General features: G+C 38.1%; 1 protein-coding gene across 2 annotated transcripts in view; it reads left to right on the top strand.

Moving 5' to 3' along the window:
• The window catches only part of PLEKHG1 (pleckstrin homology and RhoGEF domain containing G1), a 218,103-nt gene that overhangs the window by 41,059 nt on the left and 160,887 nt on the right, over positions 1-16,157 (top strand). Inside the window, exon 2 of one of the 2 annotated variants that reach the window (XM_047733185.1) lies at positions 15,100-15,157. The exons of the other annotated variant lie outside the window; for it this stretch is intronic. The gene's annotated coding sequence lies outside the window, so the exon portion shown is untranslated. The remainder of the gene's footprint in view (positions 1-15,099; positions 15,158-16,157) is intronic. 2 annotated transcript variants of the gene reach the window in all.

Here is a 16,157-nt window from a genome sequence, read left to right on the forward strand (position 1 = left end):
TTTCACTTCTAATAAATGACACTGAAATATTTTTAATGCCCCAAAATAATTGAATGAGCATTTTAAGAGTCTTGTAATATAAATAAGAAATATGAAAGCCATGGGGCGACGTGGTAAAGCAATCATGGTTCTGTTGGTTTTTTTCTGCTGGAACTTGGGAATTAACTCTATGTCATCTGTAGTTCCCCAAAACTGGGAAGTGTGTCTGTTTAGGTCTGATTTTGTCCTTTTCAGTATTTCTAATCTCAGTTGTCTTCACTTTAGGACCAACATCTCTGCTTATCTGAGGTCTATTTTTTTATATTCCTCTCATGGGTTCAGACATGTTCCCTGTGAGTTATGGATGGGATATTTTCGGACCTTCTCAGTTCTGCACTCTGGATTTTTAAGATACTCAGTAGATCGAACAGCTTCAGGGAGCCTAAGTAAACTCAGCCACGTTAAATGTTCATGTTGATCATAAGCTATGTCCTGATTTTGGGTATGCTTTTAAGACGTTAAGTGAATCTTAAAGTAAGGAAACTTGATAGATGTGGGGAGATTTGGCAGGTTCCCAGGGAGTTCTTAAATGCATCATGGGCCCTAGTTCCGTGCACTGGGTGAAACTCATAATGGATTTTGATTACTATGCTTGGCAGTTAGTGACTTATGAAAGGCAGGACTATGGGCTTTTTCCACTTTAAATACTCTATCTTTGAGGTGTTAACAGAGGACATTCTTAACTTGAAGGGAATGAAACAATCATTATCTTTCAGGGCTGTGTTATCCTTTGTAGAGAAGTCAACAGCTTTCTGTGTAAATAATCAGCTTCAGCATACCTAAGATTTGGGTTCTGTTTAAAGACAAAAAAAAATCTATAGATATGAATCCCACTTCGGGGTCATTAGACAAACTTCAAAGTGTTAATGCTCAGGAAAAGAAGCCCAATTTTGAATTTTTTAAAAGATTTTATTTATTTGAGAGAAAGTGAGTATGGAGGGGTGGGGGGAAAGCAGGGGGAGAGGGAGAAGCAGGCTCCCCGTTGAGCAGGGTGCCCGACGCAGGGCTAGATCCCAGGACCCCGGGATCATGACCTAGCCAAAGGCAGATGCTTAACCAACTGAACCACCCAGGTGCCCCTTAAATTTTTTATATGGGTAACAATTGGGGCATAAAATAGCCAGATCATGGTGTATTACTGAGGCTTTTCTTTTTTTCTTAAGTTAGTGTAAAATATGACATCATAAATAGTCACACCTCTAGAGAGGAAGCAGAATGTCTTTCAAGCATCTTTTAGCTGGAGGGACCAGGCTACGAGAGATTACCACCCCCTGCCAGCAGCTGTAATGGCATGTGCTTTCTAATGGCCTGTGACATGATTAACTCGGCTCACTCGGTCCCTTGTTCCGGTTCACTGAAGACTTCCTCTTCCTGCCCTTACCTGTGACCATCCATCCTTCATGAGAGGACAGGTACTGCTTCTGGACAAGGGAACTGGTCTTCCTGTCCTCAGTTTTGTTGATACTCTTGCTTTCCTATTGCAGTTGGGATAAAAATATCTTGTTTAATCATTTCTAGTTAGCTCCCATGTGCAGAGCCTTAGGTTTTGCTCATTTTGAAACATTCCCTTTGTTAGAAGTTAGACGCCTCATGAGTAAGACTTGACTTCTTCGACTCTAAATGGATGTATTGTTTTAAAAATCTATATCGTTCGGAAAGGGTTGAAATCAAGCATAAAAACCTCATTTTCAAGTTCAACCCCTGCTAACAGTTGCTATATTGATCCTATTTGTCACCAACTTCTTTTCTAAAGCCTTCATTGAGCCTTGGCTCTGAAAAATGGGGATATTTGTATCTTTCATTCACTCCTTCTCCACTATGATTACGGTGACAAACTCATCCTGGCTTACCCGGGACTTGCCCAGTTGTAGCACATGCCTGGGAACCCTCCTCAGTGCCGGGAGGTTGGCTCCTACCTAGAACCTCCCTGGGCATTAGACTATAATTTTTTTTACAGAATGAGGTTTAATACTTCCCTTATACTTATTGTCACAACATAACCATGAATGTTTATTTTGTCTAAGGGTTGTTTCTAACAATCGAAAGCCAACATACAAATATTATTCACGGGGGAGCCAAGTAATACTACCCACGTAATATACCCAGGTAATATACCGATCCATAGGGAATAAAAGTCCACTCTGGATCACAAGTTTTGCTGCTTGAAGAGCTTCATGTATACGTTCCTCTACTTTGGGGTTATATTCGGCTCCAGTTTTTAAAATCCCATGTCGTTCTCTCCTTTAGATTCCCATCTTCATTGGGTAGACTATTCCTCGGAGTAACTTTTTATATATAATATGCATGAATGGTAAGCTCTGTTACTGCACGTTTGAAAATGTCTGATTTTGCCTTCACACGTGATTGATAATTTCAGTCTAGATTCAAAATGATAGTTCTTCTGCTTTGAAGGCATTGCCTCTTGGATACCTACAATCTAGTGTAGCCAATGAGTCTGGTGACTGATTCTTATTACTTAGCTGATTGCATATGTATCTGATGTTTACCTCTTTGAAGCTTTCGGGAATTTGTGAATCTAGTAGTTCACCAATGATCTTTTCTCCACGGATCTTTTTTGCTGACCTTTGTGAGCTAAAGTCCACTCAGGCTCAGGGCATTTTCTCCCCACCAATACTTACACAGTCTTCAAAGAGAACTCTGGTACAGGGGTTTCCGACCTCTTGGAATCAATTCTCCGTATCTTTCATATTTTCCATCTCTCTGTTTTGGCTATATGTTCTGGAGATTTACATTTTGGAACCTGCTGGATGAGTCTTTAGCCATAAAAATTCTATCATTTAAGCCATTGGTTTTCTGTCTTGGCTCTTATTTTTTTCATAACCTGAAAATTTTCCCATTCTTGTTCTTTTTTCCATGAAAAGAATATGAATATCTGTGAGTATTATTCCAACCATTATGAAAGTATTATTCTTGATAATGATGAACTTGGCAGATGATCTTCTTGGGTTGCTTAGAATTTGTCTTTTCCAGCATCAAACACTTCCTTAATTTGTTCATTTTTAGATAGGACACATTACTGTTTTCCATCCAAACCCCAGCTCTAGCTAAGTTATTGATCTTGGTTTTTTGGAACGATCTAGGCTTTCCTACCTTCCGATGCTCTCCTGTAGCTTGTGAATGTCTTTCCTTCCATTTCCTGACTCTTCCCTCAACTTGCTCTGATTGCCCTCCCTCCAGTCCATTTACATAAAAGTTATGGGGCCCTGTCAGCCACAAGCAGTCTCCCCTTTCTCTTAATACTTCTTGGCTCTTGCTTGAACCTTTCTGGTCATTGCCTCTCTCTCAGTCTTGCTGAGGGTCACCGCTGCTTCCATGCGATTCCTGAAATGAAGGTGGATAAGGGTGTCAAGAGGAAAAGCAAGTGCCCAAGAGAAGATGGGGAGTTTTAGTGACCGGGTAGAGGCTGCCCCTGCTGGGTACCTCTTGTGTAAAAATAGCTAATCAGTGGTTAGGAGCTTACATTTTCACCTCTCACATAGAAACTTAATGGTTTCTAACAGTTTTTCATAGTATTTTATGTTGCAACATTCTTTTAAGTAACAACTAGTTGATAGATGACCAGAATAGAAACTATTAAGATTCTCTTTACATAGTTGAGGATAGGGTAATACAACCTGGATGCATTCTTGAAATTTCCCAGTGGTTTGGTTTCAGTAAATTACCACTTTACATACAGCTTTTAAAATATATTTAGATTTAAGTTTAAAGAGTGAGAACCACTTGTGTAAACATCATTGAATACCATTCTTTTAATGAATGGGGTAATGTTATTTATATTCTTTCTTCACTTCCTCTGGAAAGCCCATTTCTTTTAGGAAGGCTTTAACTTATATTGTACTGACCCTGAAAAGTGAAAGGAATTCACTTTAGTATATTTTAACTAAGCCACAAATTCTTACTGTTGCTCCTGAGAAGTGTTTGGCCCAAATCTCTGCGTTCCATGTTTCTAAATTGAATGATCTTAAAATAGCAAATGACAATACATGTGTCCCTAAAGTAGTGAATAGGAATGTTTAAGGGATGAAGAACCCTTATTTTACTTTCACTTTAATAGAAAAAATTTCTCTTTCTTCCCTTTCCTTTCCTTTCCCTTCCCTCCCTCCCTCCCTCTCCTTCCTTCCTTCCTTCCTTCCTTCCTTTCTTTCTTTCTTTCTTTCTTTCTTTCTTTCTTTCTTTCTTTCTTTCTTTCAAATCTATTTTGCAGTTTGTGTTTCAGGGAAGCTGCGAGTGATGCCAAAAGTGATGACTTGGGGTTTCCTGGGCACACTAAGGAATCTGGATTCACCCAGACAGCAGTGAGGGGACCTTTGGAAGGATTGAAGCAGAGAAGCAGAAGGTCACATGATTGTGCTGTACGGATGACAGGATGGAAGTAGGATTAGAGACAGAGCAGAGGGGAGGTCATCGTGTAATCCACACCAGAAAGCAATGAAGTTGTGTGCTAAGACACTAAAAATTCCAAATTTTTATTCTGTGTTAATTACACAGTCATTAGACCATTTACTGGTTATTTTATAAAGACTTAGCCCTTTCGGAGCAAGAAGGGACCTTGGAGATCTTTATGCCACCCTGTGATTTTTACCAATGGCCAAAACCTAGGAGCTAAAGAAACCACTTGATTCCTCTAAGTCCAGCAACTCATTGCTAGCAGAGCGTGGGTACAGACACTAGTGTCCTGATGCCAAAACCAAGAGCTTTGAGGCCACCTACCCTTCTTACCTGCTGTCTGTGGTGCACATGCCCAAGGCAGCATCCTACCTAAGGTTTCATCACCTGGTGACTGATGACACAAAGTATGATACTAACAGACATAGTCAGCTCACACCCTACTCTTCCAAATGACATCTCGTCTTCCCTATTCTTCCCAAATACACTTTCTTGCTCATCACTTTCAGAAGATGATCTCGTCTTTTACTTCCCAAGACAAAAGACAGAAATCACCTAAGACCATGCTGGCCACTGCCTGTCGTCAAACCAAGTAACTATCCTATGCCTGTCCCTTGTGATAACAGCCAAAGGAGCCCAACCTTACTTAACACTGTGTCCTGAAGCCTTCGGTCCCAGTTCTGCCTGTCTTTTCAGGGAACTTCTGAAGATTTCCCCATTTCTCTATTTTCAACCTCTTCTTCAGTAAAAGATCTGTTCTGTCAACATGTATATATCCTCTGGATGCTCCCACTTGAAACCCTGCTTGCCATACGTACTCAGTGAGTATATATTTTCTCTGTCATTCATTTAATAATCACTTGAGAGCGAGTACCCCGTGATAGGCATTGGTGTGCTGTTGCACACAAAGGAAAATGGGATGTTATGTGGTCTAGTGGAGCCAATGGATGCTAAACAAGTATCTATAGATGCTGAACATTTAGATTGGAAAGTGCAATTCTAACTAACTTTACGGCAGTAGATAGGACATTTCAGTATTTGCATCGCTACCGTATTTCAGTGTCATTGTGAAAATTGGGACGGTACGTCCTGTCTAGTATGTCTGTGCCCTAGTAGTGTCCTGCCCTTTTTTCTGCGTTTAATATCACGTGACCAAAGGCCCATGCTGTTACAGCTCTTATAGCTTGTATATACCCAAGTAGCTGGGCTAAAAATACATCGAAGCAGAAGCTGGAGAAATATTTATCTGTTCGTAGTGCTAAGTGCAGACTCCTTGAACTGTTTCTGAAAGAGCATTCCTGTTAAGTTTGAATCTTTTTAAACCAGCGAAATAACTGTCTAGTGCACGCTACATATGCTAATGAATATTTAATAAGAAGACAAATAGTTTTCTCAAGTACAGATTTAAAATGACAAGGTCTCCATGCCTATGTCAGTTATCACCCATCTATTTTCCTCATGGGCTACACAATTCAATTTTAGCATTTCCCCTCTTTTTAGAAGTAAAAACACCACATTTGCAAAACCAGAGATTTCCAGGAAGTTCCAGTTGCTGTAATGGCAAGGAACAAGTAGATGAATAAGTCACTGTTTGGTAGGAACTGTAAAAGGTTTTATTGGAAGTCTGCCCTCCACATGCATGTTTCCTTTTTTTCTCTCCTTGAACCTGAAAGCTCATTGAAATATCCTCAAGATGGATGTTAAATAAAAACTCCCTGATATATTTGGTAGTTCACTTTTTTAAAAAGCTGAAGTCAAAGCCTGTTTTTCTTGACTGATGTGGAAAGGTCAAAAAAAAAAAAAAAAAAAGACCTTCAGTGAAAGGAAATTACCTTTCTAAATATAACATTCTGAAATGATGTAACAGTTTTTTCCATATGTTGCCTGAATAAAAGTAGTGTTTTTACAAAAGCCTGGTTTAAAAAAAAAATATTCTGTATTCCACCATTAAATAAACAGGCAACCACAGTTCAGGTTTCTAAAGCTCTCTCTCCAAATACCAGATTTTAAATAACTGGCATAAGAAACATGGTATCTTCTGTTTCCTTATACTAAAATCAATTTTACTTATAAAATATTCCAGTGTTAGAAACCACAGCCATCAGAATTCTGTTCCTTTTGGGCAATTTCTCTATGTTAATTAACGTCATTCATTTTCCCTGCTTGCTAACACATCTCAATCGCTCCAGTTACAGATCTAGATTCAAAAAGGCTCATGGACTCTAATCCATACAGAAGGTATTTCTTACACAATTTTTCTGCTTAGAAATGCTCATCCATTTCCCTGATTCCTCCATTTTATTAAATACAGAATCTGCCAAATCTTAAAACTTTCCTAGTCACCTTCCTGCTTCTTATTTATGCCTGGACTTGAAGATCTTTGGAAATGTTTGCCTTATCTGTAGTATTCCTTCACTGACGTGTTACCAAGCCCAAGTTTTAATATTAAAATTGTATTGCTTTTATGCTTTCAAGAACTCACTGTGTAACTGCAGCTGCCTCTGGGCTTTGATGTTAGCCGAATCGATGACCCTCCCCGCCCCCCCCCCCGCCTCATCCCACTGGCTGAAAAGTCTGCAAGGTTAAGGACTGAATCTGTGCCAGTCACTGTTGGACCTTCAGCACCTGTGCCTGGTCCCCAGTTGTGCTGAGCTGTTGGATGCCTTCCAAGTGCTTCAGGAGTAGCGTGGGTTGCTGGGGTGATAGGGTACTGAGTTGGGAATGTGTGGATAGCTGTACAGTAGCACTTGAAACATGGTTACCATCCAGTCTGCTCACTGATACGCATCCCTCCGATGCCTGCCATCTCAGGCAAAGTCTCAGTATTTCTCTTTGTAACCCTAGTGCCTTTCACAGCACTCGAATAAAGGTCATTCATTCAAGAATCATTCACTACTTCACGTTTTTGCCCAGTGTCCCCTCTAACACTGAAAAAATAAAAGAGAATGATGTTGAAATCCCCAGTTCTGTTTGGCCAGCTTTCCTTATTCAGAGGTCCACTTTGTTGTAAGAATGAAAAAAAGAGAGGAACATAGGGGAAAATAGGAGGAAGGGGTCATGTGCTAGAACTCCTAATTTCTGACCAAGTATTAGAATTAACAATCCTTTGGTAAATAATTGTGCCAACTGTTGGTCACTTCAAAAACAAAGGGGGAAAAAAAAACAGGAAGTGATAGAATCTAAGGTCTGGGCCATCAAAATCTAGTATGCACAGTTTTTGTTTTCTGTCTGCTTTTGGTTTCCTTTTAAAAAAAAAATTCACAGCCAACTTATCATGAAATTGAGCTCAGAGTTGGCAAGTATCCAGTATCAGCCTACTATATCTTCATAATGTATAAAGAACTTGAATCATTGCTGTCTAGTATTGGGGTGTGATCCTGTGGGTGCCAGGAATTGATACAGACTAAAAACTGAACCTAAGAGTTCCACTCACTTCTAAATTTTATTTATAAGCTGCATGCCATGCCTAAAAAGATATGCAACCCTAATATACAACATGGGGTTGAGTGAGCAGAACCTTCATTTTGACAAATTGTTCCTGATGTATCTGTTAAAATGCCACTCAAAATAATTCAACTTATTCAAATTGTTTGATGTGTATAGTTGTTCCCAGGAACACACCCATTTTGTAATAGGAAAAGATTTTCTTGGAGACACTGTCCTTCACTCACTTAATAACCCTGAACCTGGCATGTGTCAGGTGCTCTGACATAATTTAATCAAATTGTAGGTAAGAGCGGTATACTGACAGGGGAGGAAACCAATAAATAGTAGCTATTGAAAGATTTTTACCCCTTTTCCATAATCTCCACTTCCAAATTCTAGGGTTTGGGTTTTTTTTAAGTGGTTGAGACTCACTGTACTTCTTTCAAAGAAAGGAATGACCGATTAGACATGTCAAATTAGAAATAAAAATTGACTTGAGCTTGCAAGGAAAGCTATAGAGTGTCTGTCTTTGGAGGGCTCTTTGAAAATAGAAGTATATGTTTGTACATAATAGATCCTAAACCCTTGTTGAATGAATGACTAAAAACCAAGTCTAAGGTATTTAAGTAATTACCTGCATGAATGAAAAATTCATGTGATTGTTTAACATTCTTATTCTGAAATGTTTGATTATTTTAATCCTCCCCATTCCCTTCCCACCTTGATCAACCAGTTTCTACTGTGAATTCCATTGCTACTGGGTTTTCTTCCTTATGTCTGAACAAGTATGTGTACATACAACATTTCAGAACCAAAACTTGGCTCTATATGAAGACAAATAGAATAAATAATACTTTTCTGTATATTTTCAAATACAATTTTTAAAAGGTGTCTTCACCAGTAATAATAAAAAGAAGGTTCCTAAAAATATATCTAATGAGAGATCTGTGAGACCTTTCTGTAAAAAATGGAATAACTTAAACTTTATTGAAAGATACATTTAAAAGATCTAAACAAATGGAGTTTGGGTAAAAGATGGCAATTCTCCCAAATACAGGTCCAGTGCAATCCCAACCAAAATCCAACAAGTTTTTGGTAGAACTTAGATTGATCCTAATATTTATATGGAACAAAGATCCGGAAATAGCCAAAATCAGGTAGAAGGATTTAGAGATGTTATTTATATTGTTATAAATCCATAGTATTTTAGACATGATTTTGACAATAGAGGTAAACAATTAGACCAGTGAAACAGTAGCTCTGATGGGATGCCTGGGTGGTTCAGTCAGGTAAGCCACTGTCTTCGGCTCAGGTAATAATCCCAGGGTCCTGGGATCGAGTCCTGCATCGGGCTCCGTGCTCAGCAGGGGGCCTGCTTCTCCCTCTGCCTCTGCCTGCCTCTCTGCCTGCTTGTGCGCTCGCTCTCTCTCTCTCTCTCTCACTCTCTGACAAATAAATAAATAAAATCTTAAACAGTAGTTCTGAAACAGGCCCTTGCTTATATTGAAACCTTATATGTGACAGAGCTGAATTTGAAATTAGTGAAAAGAATAAATTAATAAATGATACTGGGGTAATAGGTTATCCTTATGGAAAAAAATGAAAGTAGATCCCTTTCTCACAGCATGCATAGTAATTTCAAATGCATCAAGGACTTAAATGTGAAATACACAACTTTAAAGTTTTGTTGGAAATGCTATAGCGTAGCTTCGTGTCCTTGTGGGTACTGAATAAGACACAAAGATTATTACACCATAAAGAGATATATATTACAGCATCGTATTTAAGAACTTGTGTTTGTCGAGAGAGACTGAAGATAAGCCATAATCCAAAGCAGGCATATCAATTTTTATATTGGGGAATATATGAAGAGCTCCAATAAATTCAATAGAAAAAGATAATTCTATAGTAAAAAGGACAAAATGCATGAACGAGTTTCTCACAGTGAAGGGAATATGAACGGCGAACATACATATGAAAATATATTTAACCTCATTAGTAATCAGGAAAATACAATCTTAAACCACAAAAATACAATTTCCTACCCAGAATAGCTATAATTAAAATATTTTCGTATCAGGTGTTGGCCATAATATGAAGCAAAATGAACTCTCATATACTGTGGGCAGAGTGTTACAGTTACTCTGGGGGGAAAAAAAAATTGGCATTACCCAAAAATGTTCATGTGTATAATGAATATCCCAGCAGTTCCAATTCAGATAAATACCAGGTAGAAACACGAAACCAAGGTGCATGTACAACATCGCTTGTAAGAGGGAGGAAAAATTGGAAATAGTCTAAAAGTCCGACAGTGAAGCCTATATATATGCCACAAAGTATCCGATGACATGCAATGAAATACTATCCATCAGTGCAAGCAACTGCACTGCCAAGTCAGCCAAGTAACATCTCGCAAACCTAACTGAGTGGGAGAAAGCATGGGCGACTGCAGTACCTCTCGTTCTAAATCCCCTTGTCTGTGGCTGGTAGAAGCAATTAAAAGTCTGTTTTGCTGGTGATCTTCATAAAATACCCCAGGTTAGGTCTCCTTGGCCCTGGTTGGTCTGCTTGGGCCATGTCCTATTCATGAACCAAGGACAGTAATCAAGGGATGAAAGAAGGACGAACAGCTTAGCCTAATTAACATCATTCAGAGCGCCAAGAGCTGGGAGGAGGGTAAAGGAGAAGAAAATGTTAATGTGGTTGCTACAAGGAGGGTAGATAGATGTTGGGCTTCGGGAACACTCCACTCACTTTCAGCAACCAACTTAGGAAGGCTCGAATTACACTAGCTGTTGCTACTTGCTTATGGTCTATGAAGGATAAGAGGTAGCTCAAAGCAGGGCAGGTAGAAGCAAGAAAAAGTGTTTTATGTTGCACGGACCTAGAGTCACAGGTTATCTCGCCTTCTCAAATCAGAATGGACAGATGTGGAGTGGCCCTCCAGGGAGGTAGGTCTGGGGCAGAAGCAGAGCTCTAGTCCAAACGCAGAGATGCCCTTTGGATTTACGTGGTTCCATTGCCTATTGCTTCAGAAATACTTTGTTTTTGTCCATTTGACCATTTGTGTTACTGATTCAAAAAATATTTTCTAGGGAGAGGGGCTAAAAAAGAATGCTTTCTGGATACTTATGGGAGGAACTATGGAAGATTTGCCCTTTGTTGGCATTACCGGTATTAACTACATTATGGTCTACACTGGTCTAAAGTCTCATGATTTGCAGTAGCCCCTTACGTGTATCTCTACCCTTACTTTGTTTCTTCTGTGAAGTTCATGTGTTTCACCAAAGAAATAAAGATAAGAAATTTTGTGCTTATGTACAGAACTCTGGGGCTCCTGTATTTCAAATAGTTTACATTATAGGGGAAATGTTTATGCTTCGGGTCTTTGCAAAGTCATTATCATGAGTACCAGAGTTTTATCCGACATGACTTTAAATTGTGCCTTGTTTAAGCCATGCCAGCTCAGACCATTAAAAGCTGCTTTTACTAGTCACTGGGTATTACGGTTCTGCAGAGCGAACAGGGCTTTTATTGTGTCCTCCACATAAAGAATGAAGTTGGCCCCTTTTGTGTGTAATTTTTGTTCACATTCATTCTGATGAACTAGAATTGATTATGTAGTTGTTTTCAGGGCATTAAAATTTAGTCTCCTCACTCTGTTTAACATTAAAGGTAAACTAATTTTAGACACTGTAGCTAAAAGGACATGGTGACCTATTTTGGACTTCTGTCTCCTTTTTATAAGTCCAACCCTGACATTTTATTTATTTTTATTCTCAAACTCACATTACTTGTATTTTGCCTTTATAGCTTATTTTAAACATCACCTCGCATGTATTCCAGAAGTTTAGCATTGTTCTGTGGCCAAAAGCAATAAAACGTGTCCTGTTTTAGCGTGATTCAGTGACGTGCAATCAGCATTTTCTTTTCACAAATATAACACCAATGGCTATTTATAATCCTTCTCCAACCTTTGAAAGTGTAATGATGGGTTTTAGGGGTTTTTTTTTAAAATATCAAATTCTATTTGTTTCTAATGCCCTGAGTGGGTTTTGCACTTAAGGCCGGATAATCAAATATTCTTAATGTGTTGTTTTTTTTTTCTAGAAATCCCATCTTGAATTTATAGAACAGCCTCTGAGGCCCTCAAGTATTCACCTATAAATAAGCATCTCTGGTTCTAAAAGTCTCTTGCTGTTCTCATATTCTCATACAGGCGGTCGACCATCTCAGACTAAAACTATAAATACATTGTTTTGCCTCATATTGAATTTCCTGGCTAAGTACTGCCTTTTCTCCTTTCCTAAAAATGCATATTTGTGCTTTTCATCATTTCTCATGAGGAAACCATTGTCGTAAAGATTTCCTTAAATGTGCTTTATGTAGATTCTTTGCCGTAAGCATCATTTTTCTGAATCTGATCTATTTTCAGACTTGTCTCCATTTTCACTTATTTGTGACTGGTCATGGCTGCAAGTGAACACCAACAATAACAAAAAAAAAAAAAAACCATTGATTTTTATGCACTGTGTTTCAAATAATCTTATGGCACCTTCTCTATTTCCGCTAGACTTTTTTTTAGATATTTCCCTTGACTTTTCTGGGTATTCAACCTTGTCACCTGCTGATGGTAGTGATTTGGCCTGTTCCCTTCCTTTCATATTGCACTGTGAGCATATTTTATGACTGGCTTTTAAACAAAAATGTTGTCGTTTTTAGATTTTTTAAAAAGATTTATTTCAGAGAGAGAGCATGCAGGGTGGGGAGGGGCAGAGAGAGAGAGAGAGAATCTCAAGCAGACTCCATACTGAGCGCAGAGCCCAGCCTGGGGCTCAATCCCACGACCATGAGATCATAACCTGAACCAAAACCAAGAGTTGGACACTTAACCTACTATTACCCAGCATCCCTGTTGTTTTTAGATCTTTTTAAAAATCATGGTCAATGATCTTTTGATTTCTAGGTTTCAGAGAGGTTATCAAATATAGGCGTTGAGTTTAGTCTTGATGTTTTAGCATCTTTGAACATATGAATATGTGTTGGTCTCTTGTGACTTATTGACAGAGCACAAGGGATCTATTTGTGTAATACTTCTAGAATAAGCCCAATTTATACCATGGTGTCATTATTTTAATATACTTGAAATTTTCTGAGCATTTTATTTAGTATTCTTCTGCCTTATTTATCTAAGTTAAACAAGCCTCTTCTCTCTTTGTGTCTTACCAGGTTTGGTTATCAGCCTTATACTAGCTTCTTCAAACAAACAGGGGAACCTCACCTGTTCTATGTGCTCAGAGCTTTTTATGTAGTTTGGGAATCATTTAATCCTAACTCTAATCCCTATTTATTAGTTCTGTGGCTTTTATGTTTACAGTTCAGTTTTAATATTTAAATGCATCTGAGAAACTTTCTATTGAGATGTTAAATTATTCACAAGGATATTTTTACATATACTCAATTCATTTTTTAAAAAGATTTTATTTATTTATTTGACAGAGAGAGAGAGAGATCACAAGTAGGCAGAGAGGCAGGCAGAAAGAGAGGGGGAAGTAGGCTCCCTGCTGAGTAGAGAGCCGGGTGTTGGGGCTCCATGTGGGGCTTGATCCCAGGACCCTGAGATCATGACCTGAGCCGAAAACAGAGGTTCAACCCACTGAACCACCCAGGCGTCCCACATATACTCAATTCTTAATCTCTTCCATGTCAGTGATATATTCTTTAGTAATTCAGCTAGATATCTTCATGATAAACACTTAAGAATATTCCAGTTGATTGAGGGATGAATCAAAATAAAAAGTAGCACTGGTAGAAAGTGTTAAAGAAAGTGTTAAAAGCAGGTAAACAAGGGGTAAGGTATGCAAATTATTCTAAGAATAGTCCAAATAGAATGAAAACTTCTAAAGTTTTGAAAAGTTATTTTTAAAAAACTTTACTATAATAATTAGCCCCATCTAAGTCTGAAGTTCTAGATCATGTTATAAAAAATGGAGAAATAAGTGGGGTAGATATGAAAGTGAGCCAATTTTATTTTGCATATGAGGGATAAAAATGTAATTTTATTGTGACACTAGTAACTTGTTGGGTTTTTTGTTTTGTTTTAAATTGGAGAGAATAAAGAAGTGAAATACGTATTTAGTTAAGCTTGAAATCAGTAATACATATCATACAGGAAAGGCAGAAATAGAATTAAAAACAGGAATTTGTGATTTAGATATTTAAAAAACAGTCACTGTTTCATTACAGAGTGAAATACCTCATAGACAGATTTCAGGCAAAGCCAGCTGATAGGTTTCTAAACACATTTGGTTTTTCCTTTAAACCTCTACAGACATGGAAATGTCTGTGGTTCCTTCTTTTTAAAAATAGTGGCCAGAAAAAAAAAACACCCCAAATTTTACCAGATGTAAATATCACCCCTGTGGACTTCCACCCCCATCCCAACTACTTTGCAGAGATAGAAAGGGGGACAAATTATGGGATACAGCCATGGAGAGAATCAGGGATAGAGCGGCCATGACCTTAGAAAGGTGTTCATCCAATGGATGACTTGGGCTTCAGGGATAGGAATAGTGTGGTTGAGACTGAATAGAACCACCCACTCTCCTCCTGCTTTCATCTCTTCTCCAGGAAGGAGAACTTCCCAGCTTCTGGGAGGTCATTGAACTTTGTTTTTGTTTTTGTTTTTGTTTTTTTTTTTTGAGCGAGAGAGAGTGCAAGCACAGGGGGAGGGCCAAAGGGGGAGAGAGAGAGAGAGAGAGAATCCCAAGCAGGCCCCATGGTCAGTGAGGAGCCCAACTCAGGGCTCAATCCCATGACCCTAAGACCATAACCTGAGCTGAAATCAAGAGTTGGACATTCAACTGACTGAGTCACCTAGGGGCCCCATGGTCATTGGACTTAGTTTTTAGTGCTATTGGAAGTTCATTTCTTTTTTTGAGCTTTGTGTGGATTTCAAGGGAAAGAGAAAATCAAGGATTGAACATCAGTAACTTTCCTAATACCACATCCTGTTTTTGTTTTTTATTTAAATTGTTATGATTATTGTTATAGGTCTATTACAGACCAGTAGTATAGACGTGGAATTTTCCTCAGAAAACGCTGGCCTTTTTGCAGCCAGTGTTCCTTCTGGCACTGAGAATTAGCCCTGACATGTCATCCATGTTCCACTGAAATAATTCTGGAAAAGTAATAAAAAGCAAGTTAATTTTTGTGTTTCTACTGCAGGTGAAGACAGACGTTGGGAGTCTTGAGTACAGACACTGGAAAGGCTTCAATCGTAAAAGTGAGCTATTTTCTTTGTCACTTGATCATGAAATATGTTAAAAGATTAATATATTCTTAACAGGTTTGTTAGGTATTTTTGAATAAGTATCCCAAGGGCAAAATTTTTCTTGCTTTTAACTGTTTTGTGAGCCAGAATAACAAATATGGTAGCCATAGGATGACACATAAAAGAAAATGCAAACTTTGAATATATATATACGTGAACAATAAAAATAAAGTCAGGAAGAGTAAGCCTCAGTGTGACCCAATTTGGAGTCCTTTCTTCCCATTGGCCCTCAGCTATTCATGAGTTGGATTTTTAGGTAATATTTTAAATATTTTTTATTGGCTAGAAAAGTACTTCTTGTCCTTTTAACTTCTAGTCTTTCTTCAAGATTTAAAGTCTCAATCTAATTTTGTCGTGGTAGTATTTGAAAAACCACAGTGAATAATAAGAGGCAAAGGAAGGAAGGGACAAGCTTTTTTTTTTTTTTTAAGTCAAGGCAATTATTTTACTTTGTTTCTTTCCTTAGTACTTGATCATCCTCTGACCATGTGATAAGCTGTTGGTCAAGATGTGGAATGTTGAGCTAATGTTGCTCAATGATGTATCAAATGCTTACTAGAACCATAGGAAAGGTGAAGAAGCTCAGTTGGCTAAACATAAACATTATCATTTTTTACTCGTAAGTTTATACTTTAAAATTTATACCAGACCTTTTTTTTAACCAAATAGTTAAAAAAAAAAAAATTAAAAGCATCAGTGTAGCCATGGGTTAGAGTTTTGTTGCCTTTAACTAGCAAAATAATAATGCTTTATTGGAATCATAAATATTTGATACACTGCATTACTCTTCTTGATGTACTCATAGTTATTACAAGGACAGATGGTATTTTAATGGAGTAAAGATGACTTTGCTGTGTCAGAGTTCAGAATTCATCAATATTTTGTTAACTGGTAAAAACAGTGGTTTTCTTGCTGCAGATCTTCTTTGCTGGCAATAAAGTCCCAGAAGATC

The sequence above is a fragment of the Lutra lutra genome, chromosome 6 (assembly GCF_902655055.1).
Source record: "Lutra lutra chromosome 6, mLutLut1.2, whole genome shotgun sequence".
In the NCBI taxonomy this organism is placed as follows: domain Eukaryota; kingdom Metazoa; phylum Chordata; class Mammalia; order Carnivora; family Mustelidae; genus Lutra; species Lutra lutra.